A 15,294-nucleotide genomic window follows, 5' to 3' on the forward strand; every position below is an offset into this window, starting at 1 on the left:
CCACTGAACATTACCTTATATATGTTTCCCTGGGGGGTCGGAGCCGGAGGCGGAGTCCCCCAGGGTTCCAAACCCGGTCTTAAAGGGATCATGTCATTAAAGGTACAGTTATCATTCATCACATTCACCCCCTGTTTTAAAAAAAAACGCATAGTTACATGTTCAGTCTTTTGGGTGGTCTGATTTTCCGTGTTGACCTTCTCAGCTCCGGCGGTGGTGCGGCGGACACGGTCGTCCTTGGTGGGCGTATATCCGGGAGCACGGTGGTCTGAGCCTTTGCCCGTGTTGGAGCAGGGGGGGTATCCGGGGTAACTAGGGTGATTGGTGCCGGCGGGGGGGGGGGGGGGGGGCGCTGTCGGGGTCGGCAGCCGGTGCGGGGAGGGGAGCGTCGGTAAAAGGGGAGCCAGCGGGTGCCAGGTCTCGCAGGGAAACTGTGTTTGCCTTCCGTCGAGGTGCTCGACGTAGGCGTATTGAGGGTTCGCATGCAGCAGTTGGACCCTCTCGACTAGAGGGTCTGTCTTCTGGCTCCTCACATGTCTCCGGAGTAGAACTGGTCCCGGAGTCGTCAGCTAACGTGGAAGCGAGACCCCAGAGGTGGACTTCCTGGGGAAGACAAACAAACGATTGTGGGGTGTCTCGTTCGTGGCCGTGAGAGGAGCGACCTAATGGAATGTAGGGCATCGGGTAGGACCTCCTGCCAGCGGGTGGTTGGGAGACTTCTTGACCGTAGGGCTAGAAGGACAACCTTCCAAACTGTCGTGTTCTCCCTCTCCACCTGCTCGTTTCCCCCGGGTTATAGCTGGTCGTTCTGCTCGAGGCGATGCCCTTGTTGAGCAGATACCGACGCAGCTCATCGCTCATGAACGATGTACCCCGGTCGCTGTGGATATAGGCGGGGAAACCGAACAGGGTGAAGATGCTGTGCAGTGCCTTGATTACGGTGGCCGAGGTCATATCGGGGCAGGGACAGCGAATGGGAAGCGGGAGAATTCGTCGATGACAGTGAGGAAATAAATGTTGCGGCTGGTGGACGGGAGGGGCCCTTTGGAGTCCACGCTTAGTCGCTCAAAGGGCCCAGAGGCTTTCACCAGACGAGCCTTGTCTGGTCGGTAGAAGTGCGGTTTGCACTCCGCACAGATCTGGCAAGCCTTGGTCATGGCCTTGACCTCCTCGGTGGAGTAAGGTAGGTTTCGGGACTTGATGAAGTGAGCAAGCCGGGTGACCCCCGGGTGTCAGAGGTCATCGTGGATGGCCCGCAGACGGTCTTTCTGCGCGTTGGCGCACGTGCCGCGGGACAGGGCATCTGGGGAGTCATTGAGCTTCCCCGGATGATATGTAATATCGTACGTATAGGTGGACAGTTCGATCCTCCACCTCAAAATTTTATCGTTTTTTATTTCGCCCCGTTGTGCGTTATCGAACATGAAGGCTACCTACTGTTGGTCGGTGACGAGGGCGAACCTCCTACCGGCTAGGTAGTACCTCCAGTGCCGCACGGCCTCCACAATGACTTGTGCCTCCTTCTCGACTGCAGAGTGCCGAATTTCCGAGGCGGTGAGGGTTCAGGAGAAAAAAGCTACTGGCCTGCCCGCCTGGTTGAGGGTAGCAGCCAGGGCGACGTCTGATGCACCGCTTTCTACCTGGAAGGGGGTGGTTTCGTCCACCGCGTGCATGGCGGCCTTGATGATATCAGCCTTGATACAACTGAAGGCCGACTGGGCCTTAGCCGTCAGGCGGAAAACCGTGGTCTTAATGAGTGGTCGGGCTTTGTCCGCATACCCGGGGACCCACTGGGCGTAATAGGAAAAGAGCCCCAAGCACCGTTTGAGTGCCTTGAGGCTACGGGGGAGGGAAAGTTCCTTTAGGGGGCGCTGCGGTCGGGGTCTGGGCCTAGGTCCCCGTTTTCCACGACGTAGCCGAGGATGGCTAGTCGGGTTGTGTGGAAAACGCATTTCTCTTTGTTGTATGTCAGATTGAGGGCCCGGGCAGTCTGGAGGAACTTTCTCGTGTAAGGGCGGTCCTCTGGGCGGATAGGGAGCTGATGATAGGCAAATTTTAGATCAACCGTGGAGAATACCCGGTACTGGGCGATCTGGTTCACCAATTCTGCTATGCGGGGAAGAGGGTACGTATCGAGTTGCATAAAATGGTTTATGGTCTGATTATAGTCCACCACCATTCGTTGCTTTTCCCCAGACCGGACTACCAATACTTTTGCTCTCCAGGGGCTGTTGCTAGCCCCTATGTCCCCTTCTTTCAGTAGCCGCTGAACCTCTGACTTGATGAAAGTCATATCTTGTCACTGTACCGCCGACTCCTGGTGGCGACGGGCTTACAGTCGGGAGTGAGGTTCGCGAAGAGGGGGGTTAAGTGTCGCCAGGCTACATACCGTGAGTGGGGGCAGTGGTCTGCCGAACTTCAGTGTCAGGCTTCGGTGGCTACACTGAAAGTCCAGACCGAGCAGCAGGGGGGCGCAGAGGTGAGGGAGATATAAAGTTTAAAACGGGCGTATTCAGCGCCCTGGATTGCGAGGTTCGCGACACAATACCCCGTGATTTGGACAGAGTGGGACCCAGATACGAGGGCGATAGTTTGGGAGGCGGGATAGGTGCACAAGGAGCAGCGTCTTACCGTTTCTGGGTGAATAAAGCTCTCCGTGCTCCTGGAGTCAAAAAGGCAGGGGGTGTCGCGCCCATTGATTTGGACCTGCATCATGGAGTTCCGCAGGTGCTTTGGCCGTGATTGATCGAGAGTGATCGCTCCCAGTTGCGGTGTAGCGCACGATGACTGACGAGAGAGACGAATAGAGATGAAGTCGATGAGGCTTTATTAAGCGTGACTTGTTCCCAGCAGTTCTGGAGCTGCGGGGAGAAGCCCAGGTTCTTATACTCCGCCTTCAGGGCGGAGCTAGGGATCAACAGCCAACCAGGACCCGGGATCTGTCAGCCAATAGCATCACGGCTTCACAGTCCCACATGACCCCTAATGCATACTACCACATTCACCCCTTGTTAAAAATGAACCCGGCGGGGTGGTGCTTCGCATGGTGGTAGAGGTTTACAAGGCTGGTACTGGGAGGAGAAAATTTTTGGCATGTCTTTTCAATGCTCTACACTTTGCCCTACATTGGGCTATGTACCGGGTTTGTGAACTATTTACAAATTCGTAAGAGGAAAAAAAAACATTCTCGTTAAAGTCCACAACATTCTTGTGTTACACCGATGCCACGAGTCGAGCGGGCGGTCTGGTCTTCCTTGTTGATCGCCTCAGCCCCGGTGGTGGTGCAGGTGCTTGTTCCCGCGTTGTCGTCTCCGGGAGCTTTTCGGTGTCTGCTTCAGTTTCACTCCTGGTCGGACATGGGAGGAGGACCGATCCTCCCGGGAAGAGGCGGTCGCGGGGTGCACCGGTGGCAGGGAGGGGGTGATCGGTGTCGGGGGGGTGTGCGTGTTGCCGGCGGGCGCCAGGTCTCGCAGGGAGACCTTGTCCTGTCGGCCGTCGGGGTACGCCACGTAGGCGTACTGCGGGTTCGCGTGGAGGAGATGAACCCTCTCGACCAACGGGTCCGACTTGTGCGCCCACACGTGTTTCCGGAGCAAGATGGGTCCTGGGGCCGCCAGCCAGGTCGGCAGCGACGTTCCGGAGGAGGACTTCCTGGGGAAGACAAGGAGGCGCTCATGAGGCGTTTGGTTAGTGGTGGTACACAGCAGCGACCGGATGGAGTGGAGAGCGTCCGGGAGGACCTCCTGCCACTGTGAAACTGGGAGATCTCTGGACCGTAGGGCCAGTAGGACGGTCTTCCAGACCGTGCTGTTCTCCCTCTCTACTTGCCCGTTCCCCCGGGGGTTGTAGCTGGTCGTCCTGCTCGAGGCTATGCCCTTGCTGAGCAGGAACTGGCGCAGCTCGTCACTCATGAAGGAGGACCCCCTGTCGCTATGGATATATGCGGGGCAACCGAACAGTGTGAATATAGTGCTCAGGGCTTTAATAACTGTGGCCGCTGTCATGTCGGGGCAGGGGATGGCGAAAGGGAAACGGAAGTACTCGTCCACCACGTTCAGGAAGTATGTGTTTCGGTCGGTGGAGGGGAGGGGCCCTTTGAAGTCTAGACTGAGGCGTTCAAAGGGGCGGGAAGCCTTGATCAGGTGCGCTCTATCTGGCCTGAAAAAATGCGGTTTGCACTCAGCGCAGATGTGGCAGTTCCTGGTGACAGTACGGACCTCCTCCATGGAGTAGGGGAGGTTGCGGGACTTTATAAAATGGTAGAACCGAGTGACCCCCGGGTGGCAGAGGTCCTCGTGGAGGGTTTGGAGACGGTCTATTTGTGCGTTGGCACATGTGCCGCGGGACAGGGCATCGGACGGCTCGTTCAGCTCTCCGGGACGGTACAAGATCTCGTAGTTGAAGGTGGAGAGCTCGATCCTCCACCTTAAGATCTTGTCGTTTTTAATTTTGCCCCGCTGTGCATTATCGAACATGAAAGCTACCGACCGTTGGTCAGTGAGGAGAGTGAATCTCCTGCCAGCCAGGTAATGCCTCCAATGTCGCACAGCTTCCACTATGGCTTGGGCTTCCTTTTCCACTGAGGAATGGCGGATTTCTGAGGCGTGGAGGGTTCGGGAGAAGAAGGCCACGGGTCTGCCCGCTTGGTTAAGGGTGGCCACTAGAGCTACATCGGAGGCGTCGCTCTCGACCTGGAAGGGGAGGGACTCGTCGATGGCGCGCATCGTGGCCTTTGCGATATCCGCTTTGATGCGGCTGAAGGCCTGGCGAGCCTCTGTCGACAGGGGGAAGGTAGTAGTCTGTATTAGTGGGCGGGCCTTGTCTGCATACTGTGGGACCCACTGGGCGTAATATGAAAAAAAACCCAGGCATCGTTTCAGGGCTTTGGAGCAGTGGGGAAGGGGAAATTCCATAAGGGGGCGCATGCGTTCGGGGTCGGGGCCTATTATCCCATTGCGCACTACGTATCCCAGGATGGCCAGCTGGTTTGTGCTAAACACGCACTTGTCCTCGTTGTATGTGAGGTTCAAGGCGTTTGCGGTCTGGAGGAATTTTTGGAGGTTGGCGTCGTGGCCCTGCTGATCGTGGCCGCAGATGGTTACGTTGTCGAGATATGGGAACGTGGCCTGTAACCCGTGTTGATCAACCATTCGGTCCATCTCCCGTTGGAAGACCGAGACCCCGTTTGTGACGCCAAATGGGACCCTTAGGAAGTGGTATAGTCGCCCATCTGCCTCGAAGGCTGTGTACTTGCGGTCACTTGGGCGGATGGGGAGCTGGTGATAGGCGGACTTGAGGTCCACGGTGGAGAAGACCTTATACTGGGCAATCCGATTTACCATGTCAGATATGCGGGGGAGAGGGTACGCATCTAGCTGTGTGTACCTGTTGATGGTCTGGCTATAGTCTATGACCATCCTTTGCTTCTCCCCGGTCTTTACTACTACCACCTGTGCTCTCCAGGGACTATTGCTGGCCTGGATTATGCCTTCCTTCAGCAACCGCTGGACTTCGGACCGGATAAATGTCCGGTCCTGGGCGCTGTACCGTCTGCTCCTAGTGGCGACGGGTTTGCAATCCGGGGTGAGGTTTGCAAACAAGGATGGCGGTTCAACTTTGAGGGTTGCGAGGCCGCAGATAGTGAGTGGGGGTATTGGGCCGCCGAATTGAAACGTTAGGCTCTGCAGGTTGCACTGGAAATCTAATCCCAGTAATGTGGGCGCGCAGAGTTGGGGAAGGACGTAGAGCCTGTAGTTTTTAAACTCCCTCCCTTGCACCGTTAGAGTCACTATGCAGAACCCTTTGATCTCTACGGAGTGGGATCCTGCAGCTAGGGAAATCTTTTGCGTACTGGGACGGATGGTCAAAAAACAGCGTCTTACCGTGTCGGGGTGGATGAAGCTTTCGGTGCTCCCGGACTCGATCAGGCAAGGTGTCTCGTGTCCGTTGATCAGCACCGTTGTTGTCGTCGTTTGGAGCGCCCAGGGCCGTGCTTGATCCAGCGTCACCGAGGCCAGATGTGGTCGTAGTGTCTCAGCGTCTTCTTCGGACCCCGTGGAGCCGTCGATGCTGGGGTCCATTGTTGTAATCCAAGATGGCGGCATCCATGAATCGCACGCGTCCGGGGGTGGACAAAATGGCCGCCCCCACGGATCGCACATGGTCGGGGGTGGACAAAATGGCCACCCCCATGCATCGCACATGGCTGGGGGGTCACAAGATGGCGGCGCCCATCCTCCCCTCGTGGTGGCCGGGACCCAAAATGGCGGCGCCCGTGGGTCGCACATGGGGCGCTGGGGGGGTTGGGGAGCGTTTGGGATGCGCTGGACTCTTTCTTCTCCGGGGACAGTGGCGACCCCCCGGGACCGGCACACAGCCGCGAAATGGCCCTTTTTCCCGCAGCTCTTGCAAGTTGCCGCGCGGGCCGGGCAGCGCTGCCGGGGGTGTTTCGCCTGCCCGCAGAAATAGCAGCGGGCCCCCCCGGGATGGTCTGGCGTCTTAGCCGCGTAAGCCTGTGAGGGAGGGGGGGGAGGGGGTTTGTCGCGACGGGGGTCCACGGAGCCCAAGGGGCTGCCGCGCGGTCGGGGCCGTAGGTGCGGGTGTTTTGCGAGGCCACATCTAGGGAAGCTGCAATGACCCGTGCCTCTGAGAGTCCTAGCGACTCTTTTTCTAAAAGTCTTTGGCGGATTTGGGGAGAGTTCATACCTGCCACAAACGCATCGCGAATTAACATGTCCGTGTGTTCCGTCGCGTTTACCGGCGGGCAGCCGCAGCCCCGTCCCAAAATTAGCAGCGCGGCGTAGAACTCTTCTAGCGATTCTCCGGGGCTTTGCCTTCTCGTTGCGAGTTGGTAGCGTGCGTAGACCTGGTTCACTGGACGAACGTAGATGCTCTTTAGTGCTGCGAGCGCCGTCGAGAAATCCTCTGCGTCTTCTATGAGAGGGTAAATTTCCGGGCTTACCCTTGAGTGCAGGACCTGTAGTTTCTGGTCTTCTGTGATCCGGCCGGGGGCCGTTCGGAGGTAGCCTTCGGAACAAGTCTGCCAGTGTTTAAAAACTGCTGCCGCGTTCACTGCGTGGGGGCTGATCCGCAGGCATTCCGGGGCGATCCTGAGCTCCATAGTCCTTTCAGCACGCTTAATAAATTGTAGCGCACAATGACTTACGAGAGAGACGAATAGAGATGAAGTCGATGAGGCTTTATTAAGCGTGACTTGTTCCCAGCAGTTCAGCAACAGACTGGAGCTGCGGGGAGAAGCCCAGGTTCTTATACTCCGCCTTCAGGGCGGAGCTAGGGATCAACAGCCAACCAGGACCCGGGATCTGTCAGCCAATAGCATCACGGCTTCACAGTCCCACATGACCCCTAATGCATACTACCACATCCGGGTAGTCAGAGTCCTCAGTTGAATCGGACTCACAAAATGGCCACCGGGAGTCACAAAATGGCCGCCGCCGTCGGTCGTATGTGTAGGATTTTGAAGATGGCCGCTGCCAAGATGGCCGCCCCCATGACTCGCACGAGGCCTATGACGCGTCAGAAGGGAGCATGGCCGGCCGGCACGCAGCCGAGTTGCAGGGCCTGTGGGCCCGGGTGTTCGATTTTTGGGCCCGATGAGACTTTGGTTACTGGACTTTGGACCCAGCTAGGCAGACCTTTGCGAAATGTCCCTTCTTTCCGCAGTCGTTGCAGATAGCGGAGCGGGCTGGGCAACGCTGGCGTGGATGCTGGCCTTGCCCACAGAAATAGCATGGTGTACCCTCGGTGTGAGCGGGTCGCCGCGCGGCGCAGGCCTGTAGCGTGGCCGAGTCTGGAGGGGATCGAGAGGGGTTCGCAAGGTCCGCGGAGTACGTGCGGAGATTATGGTGGGCCACTTCCAGAGAAGAGGCGAGCGTTACCGTGCCTTGGAGGTCCTTTGCTCCGTCTTCGAGGAGCCGCTGCCTGATGTATGTGGATCGTATACCGGACACGAAAGCATCTCGAATATGCAAGTTCATTTGGAGTTCTGCCGTCACCTCCTTGTGGTCGCAGTTCCTAGCGAGCGCTGTGAGTCTCTCCACGTACTCGTCCAACGTTTCCCCGGAGCGCTGCCGGCAGGTCGAGAGCAAATGCCGGGCGTATACCTCGTTTATTGGCTTAATGAAGCGCTTCCGCAGGATTTCAACCGTCGTTTTGTACGTAATAGCCTTTTCAATCACGGAGGAGAGTCTGAGGCCCACCCGGGCATGTAGTAAGCTCAGCTTGCGAGGTCCGTCGACTGTAGTGTCTGAGGAGTTCAGGTAGGCCTCAAAGCACCGGAGCCAGTATTTAAAAATTTCAGTGGCCTCCGGCGACCGAGCGTCCAAATTGAGCTTCTCCGGCTTTAGACCGCTGTTCATCTTGAAGTAGTCTGCTAATTAAATTGAGATACCCTCAATTACAACTCGAGAGAGATGATTGGTAATACAAAGGCTTTAATTAGCAGAGAACCAGACAGCTACCGAGAAGTGTGCTCACTGCACGCTGCCCACTGAACATTACCTTATATATGTTCCCAAACCCGGTCTTAAAGGGATCATGGCATTAAAGGGAGGATCAAGGATAACCCTAAAGCTTTCTATAGATATGTCAGGAATAAAAGAATGACTAGGGTAAGAGTAGGGCCAGTCAAGGACAGTAGTGGGAAGTTGTGCTTGGAGTCCGAGGAGATAGGAGAGGTGCTAAATGAATATTTTTTGTCAGTATTCACACAGGAAAAAGACAATGTTGTCGAGGAGAATACTGAGATTCAGGCTACTAGACTACTAGGCTACTAGAAGGGCTTGAGGTTCATGAGGAGGTGTTAGCATTTCTGGAAAGTGTGAAAATAGTTATGTCACCTGGGCCTGATGGGATTTATCCTAGGATTCTCTGGGAAGTTAGGGAGGAGATTGCTGAACCTTTGGCCTTGATCATTAAGTCATCTTTGTCTACAGGAATAGTGCCAGAAGACTGGATGATAGCAAATGTTGTCCCCTTGTTCAAGAAGGGGAGTAGAGATAACCCCGGTAACTATAGACCAGTGAGCCTTACTTCTGTTGTGGGCAAAACCTTAGAAAGGTTTATTGAATGCACTGCCTGTGGGAGTAGTTGAGTCGGAAACATTAGGGACCTTCAAGCAACTATTGGATAGGTACATGGATTACGGTAAAATTATATAGTGTAGATTTATTTGTTCTGAAGGGCAGCATGGTAGCATTGTGGATAGCACAATTGCTTCACAGCTCCAGGGTCCCAGGCTCGATTCCGGCTTGGGTCACTGTCTGTGCGGAGTCTGCACGTCCTCCCCGTGTCTGCGTGGGTTTCCTTCGGGTGCTCCGGTTTCCTCCCACAGTCCAAAGATGTACAGGTTAGGTGGATTGGCCATAATGAATTGCCCTTAGTGTCCAAAATTGCCCTTGGTGTTGAGTGGAGGTGTTGAGTTTGGGTAGGGTGCTCTTTCCAAGAGCCGGTGCAGAATCAAAGGGCCGAATGGCCTCCTTCTGCACTGTAAATTCAATGATAATCTATGATTAATCTAGGACAAAGGTTCGGCACAACATCGTGGGCCGAAGGGCCTGTTCTGTGCTGTATTTTCTATGTTCTATGTTAAGAGATAGGATGTATAATCATCTGGAAAGGAATAATTTGATTAGAGATAGTCAACACGGTTTTGTGAAAGGTAGGTCGTGCCTCACATACCTTATAGAGCCCTTTGAGAAGGTGACCAAACAGGTGGATGAGGGTAAAGCAGTTGATGTGGTGCATATGGATTTCAGTAAAGCGTTTGATAAGGTTCCCCATGGTAGGCTACTGCAGAAAATATGGAGGCATGGGATTCAGGGTGATTTAGCAGTTTGGATCAGAAATTGGCTAGCTGTAAGAAGACAAAGGGTGGTGGTTGATGGGAAATGTTCAGACTGGAGTCCAGTTACTAGTGGTGTACCACAAGGATCTGTTTTGTGCCCACTGCTGTTTGTCATTTTTATAAATGACCTGGAGGAGGGCGTAGAAGGATGGGTGAGTAAATTTGCAGATGACACTAAAGTCGGTGGAGTTGTGGACAGTGCGGAAGGATGTTACAAGTTACAGAGGGACATAGATAAGCTGCAGCGCTGGGCTGAGAGGTGGCAAATGGAGTTTAATGCAGAAAAGTGTGAGGTGATTCATTTAGGAAGGAATAACAGGAAGACTGAGTACTGGGCTAATGGTGAGATTCTTGGCAGTGTGGATGAGCAGAGAGATCTCGGTGTCCATGTACATAGATCCCTGAAAGTTGCCACCCAGGTTGAGAGGGTTGTTAAGAAGGTGTACGGTGTGTTAGCTTTTATTGGTAGAGGGATTGAGTTTCGGAGCCATGAGGTCATGTTGCAGCTCTACAACACTCTGGTGCGGCCGCATTTGGAGTATTGCGTGCAATTCTGGTCGCTGCATTCTTGGAAGGATGTGGAAGCGTTGGAAAGGGTGCAGAGGAGATTTACCAGAATGTTTCCTGGTATGGAGGGAAGATCTTATGAGGAAAGGCTGAGAAACTTGAGGCTGTTTTCGTTAGAGAGAAGAAGGTTAAGAGGTGACTTAATTGAGGCGTACAAGATGATCAGAGGATTGGATAGGGTGGACAGTGAGAGCCTTTTTCCTCGGATGGTGATGTCTAGCACGAGGGGACATAGCTTTAAATTGAGGGGAGATAGATATAAGACAGATGTCAGAGGTAGGTTCTTTACTCAGAGAGTAGTAAGAGCGTGGAATGCCCTGCCTGCAACAGTAGTGGACTCGCCAACACTAAGGACATTCAAATGGTCATTGGATAGACATATGGACAATAAGGGAATAATGTAGATGGGCTTTAGAGTGGTTTCACAGGTCGGCGCAACATCGAGGGCCGAAGGGCCTGTACTGCGCTGTAATGTTCTATGTTCTAAAGGTATAGTTATCATTCATCACACTTTGCATCAGCAGCCATATTGGACTTGATGACTGTAGAAAATTGGGTGCCAAGGCAAACCAATTTAAGCACTTTTACATTGCTGACCTTGAAGATGTGCTTGTGAAATTAATAATAAATGCTCAGCATGTTTGCATGAAATTTTCATTGCCTATTGTTTCAATAAAGGTATTAATCTATTTAAAATTAATTTAGAACTTCAAATGTAAAAAATAGGTCAGTGCCTTTGTTAAGTTAGAAAACAAAGCAATTTCACACATACAGTAATAAAGGATTTAAAAAGGGTAGCAAGGATAATCCAAGGAACTACAGGCCAGTGAGCCTTACGTCAGCGATAGGGAAATTACTGGAGAGAATTCTTTGAGACAGGATCTACTCCCATTTGGAAGCAAATGGACGTATTAGTGAGAGGCAGGACGGTTTTGTGAAGAGGAGGTCATGTCTCACTAACTTGATAAGAGTTTTTCGAGGAGGTCACAAAGATGATTGATGTAGGTTGGGCAGTGGATGTTGTCTTTATGGACTTCAGTAAGGCCTTTGAAAAGGTCCCTCATGGCAGACTGGTACAAAAGGTGAAGTCACACGGGATCAGGGGTGAGCTGGCAAGATGGATACAGAACTGGCTAGGTCATAGAAGGCAGAGAGTAGCCCTGGAAAGGTGCTTTTCTGATTGGAGGGCTGTGACTAGTGGTGTTCTGCAGGGATCAGTGCTGGGACCTTTGCTGTTCACAGTATATATAAATGATTTGGAGGAAAATGTAACTGGTCTGATTCGTAAGTTGGCAGACATTACAAAGGTTGGTGGAATTGCGGATAGCGATGAGGACTGTCAGAGGATACAGCAGGATTTAGATCGTTTAGAGACTTGGGTGGAGAGATGGCAGATGGAGTTTAATCCGGACAAATGTGAAGTAATGCATTTTGGAAGGTCTAATGCAGATAGGGAATATACAATGAATGGTAGAACCCTCAAGAGTATTGACAGTCAGAGAGATCAAGGGGTACAGGTCACTGAAAGGGGCAACACAGGTGGAGAAGGTAGTCAAGAAGGCATACGGCGACTCCCGGTTGCGGTGATGCACTGCTAAGCCGCACGATAGGGCAGCTCCCGTTCCAACGGACTTTTGGGCTCTTATCGGGAGCCCCAACGGAATTTTTTCGACCTAACCCAGTGTGGGGTGACGAAGGAAGGAGTCCCCCCGGGTGTGTATGGAAAGGAGCGGCGGTAGTGGCCAGATTGCGAAGTATCCTTTGGAGCAGCGGCAGAGAAGAGAAGGGAGAAGCAAGATGGTGGCGGATGGAGCCCAGATGGTATGGGGCCCGGACCAGCAGGAGTTTCTCCGACGATGTGTGGAGGAGCTCAAGAAAGAGGTGCTGGCGCCGATGCTACTGGCAATCGAGGGACTGAATGAAACACAAAAGGTCCAGGCAATGGAGCTCCGTGGAGTGAAGGCAATGGCAGCCGAGAATGAAGATGAGATACAGGGCCTGGTGGTAAAAACGGAGATACACGAGGCACTACACAAGAGGTGCATAGAAAGGCTGGAAGCCCTGGAGAACAGCTCGAGGAGAAAAAACCTACGGATTCTAGGTCTCCCCGAAGGAGCAGAGGGAGTTGTTGTTGGGGCTTATGTGAGCACGATGCTCCACACGCTAATGGGAGCAGAGGCCCCAACGGGCCCCCTGGAAGTGGAGGGAGCATACCGGGTCCTCGTGAGAAGACCAAAGGCAGGTGAAACACCAAGAGCAATAGTGGTAAAGTTCCATCGCTACAAAGAACAAAGAACAAAGAAATGTACAGCCCGGGAACAGGCCCTTCGGCCCTCCAAGCCCGTGCCGACCATGCTGCCCGACTAAACTACAATCTTCTACACTTCCTGAGTTCCTCTATTCCATCCTATTCATGTATTTGTCAAGATGCCCCTTAAATGTCACTATCGTCCCTGCTTCCACCACCTCCTCCGATAACGAGTTCCAGGCACCCACTACCCTCTGCGTAAAAAACTTGCCTCGTACATCTACTCTAAACCTTGCCCCTCTCACCTTAAACCTATGCCCCCTAGTAATTGACCCCTCTACCCTGGGGAAAAGCCTCTGACTATCCACTCTGTCTATGCCCCTCATAATTTTGTAGACCTCTATCAGGTCGCCCCTCAACCTCCTTCGTTCCAGTAAGAACAAACCGAGTTTATTCAACCGCTCCTCATAGCTAATGCCCTCCATACCAGGCAACATTCTGGTAAATCTCTTCTGCACCCTCTCTAAAGCCTCCACATCCTTCTGGTAGTGTGGCGACCAGAATTGAACACTATACTCCAAGTGTGGCCTAACTAAGGTTCTATACAGCTGCAACATGACTTGCCAATTCTTATACTCAATGCCCCGGCCAATGAAGGCAAGCATGCCGTATGCCTTCTTGACTACCTTCTCAACCTGTGTTGCCCCTTTCAGTGACCTGTGAACATGTACTCCTAGATCTCTTTGACTTTCAATACTCTTGAGGGTTCTACCATTCACTGTATATTCCCTACCTGCATTAGACCTTCCAAAATGCATTACCTCACATTTGTCCGGATTAAACTCCATCTGCCATCTCTCCGCCCAAGTCTCCAAACAATCTAAATCCTGCTGTATCCTCTGACAGTCCTCATCGCTATCCGCAATTCCACCAACCTTTGTGTCGTCTGCAAACTTCCCCCACTAATCTCTCTCTTTCTTTGCCCTCTTGTTTCCCCTTGTGGGCTCTGATGGAGATCAGCTCTCCTCTAACCACCGCCTTCAGCGCTTCCCATACTACCCCCACCTGAACCTCCCCATCGTCCTTGACCTCCAGGTATCGCTCAATACACCCCCTCACCCTTCCGCAGACCCCCTCGTCCGCCAGTAATCCCATATCTAGTCGCCAGAGTGGGCGCTGCTCCCTTTCCTCTCCTAGTTCCAAATCCACCCAATGCGGGGCGTGGTCTGAAACGGCTATGGCCGAGTACTCCTCCTGCCACTTTCGGGATCAGTGCCCTTCCCAAAACGAAAAAATCTATCCGCGAGTATACCTTATGGACGTGGGAGAAGAAAGCGAACTCTTTAGCCATCGGCCTGGCGAATCTCCATGGATCCACTCCCCCCATTTGTTCCATAAATCCCTTAAGCACCTTGGCCGCTGCCGGCCTTCTCCCGGTCCTGGATCTGGACCGGTCTAGCCCTGGATCCAGCACTGTGTTAAAATCCCCCCCACCATTACCAAATTTCCCACCTCCAGGTCCGGGATACGTCCCAGCATTCGCTTCATGAATCCCGCGTCATCCTAGTTCGGCAGAGATGGTCCTGAGCTGGGTCAAGAAGGCACGGAGTAGCAAATGGGAGAATGCGGTGATACGTGTGTATCAGGACTGGAATGTGGAGGTGGCGAGAAGGAGGGCGAGCTTTAACCGGGCCAAGGCGGTGCTCCATAGGAAGAAAATAAAATTTGGGATGCTGCAGCCGGCGCGATTGTGGGTCACGCATCAGGGCAAGCACCACTACTTCGAGACGGCGGATGAGGCATGGACATTCATCCAAGAAGAGAAACTGGACTAGATTTGAGAGTTTGATGTTTGGAGAGAAGCAGCGAGGTGGTGGTACAGGAATGTAAAGTGGGGAAAGGGGAGGGCTATTGTACAGCAATGCTGGATGGGGAATTTCTCTCCCCCCGATGGGGGGGACACGAAGAAATGTGGGCGCCGATGGAAAAAGGGACAGGCAAGGGGAATGAGGGAACTGCGCCATAGGAGGCGGGGCCAAGAGGAAAGCGTGGGTATTTTCCCGCGCTATGGAAATTATAGCGGGAAAACGGGCGCAGGAAGGAAGGGAGCCCCACACGCAGGGAGGTCAAAGAGTGAACGGCGGAAGCCGAGGTCAGCCAGAGTTAGCTGACTTCCGGAAGCAATATGGGGGGAGTAACCAAGCTAGAGGGGGATCTAGCGGGGGGGGGGGGGGGGTAACTGGGTTGCTGCTGCTGAGTGCAAGGGGGAGCTGGTAAGAGATGAGGTGATCGGGGCGGGAGGCGCTGCCTGGGGGACAGATGGGTGCACGGGACCTGGATGAGGAGGTGGCCTAAAAAAGGGGATGGCTAGTCGACGAGGGGGGGGTGGGTAAATGGCCCCCCAATCCGGCTGATCACGTGGAATGTGACAGGCTTAAACGGGCCGATTAAGAGGGCACGGGTGTTTGCGCACTTAAAGAGACTGAAGGCGGACGTAGTCATGCTCCAGGAGACGCACCTGAAGGTGGCGGATCAGGTTAGACTAAGAAAAGGATGGGTGGGACAGGTATTCCACTCAGGGTTGGACGCAAAAAACAGAGGGGTGGCAATATTG

The 15,294-nt window shown here is 53.6% G+C and overlaps 1 protein-coding gene across 1 annotated transcript in view; it reads left to right on the top strand.

Moving 5' to 3' along the window:
* edaradd (EDAR-associated death domain) overlaps positions 1-15,294 on the top strand; it is a 146,641-nt gene that overhangs the window by 69,413 nt on the left and 61,934 nt on the right. The gene's annotated exons all lie outside the window — the stretch shown is intronic.

This window comes from Scyliorhinus torazame, chromosome 1 (assembly GCF_047496885.1).
Source record: "Scyliorhinus torazame isolate Kashiwa2021f chromosome 1, sScyTor2.1, whole genome shotgun sequence".
NCBI lineage: Eukaryota > Metazoa > Chordata > Chondrichthyes > Carcharhiniformes > Scyliorhinidae > Scyliorhinus > Scyliorhinus torazame.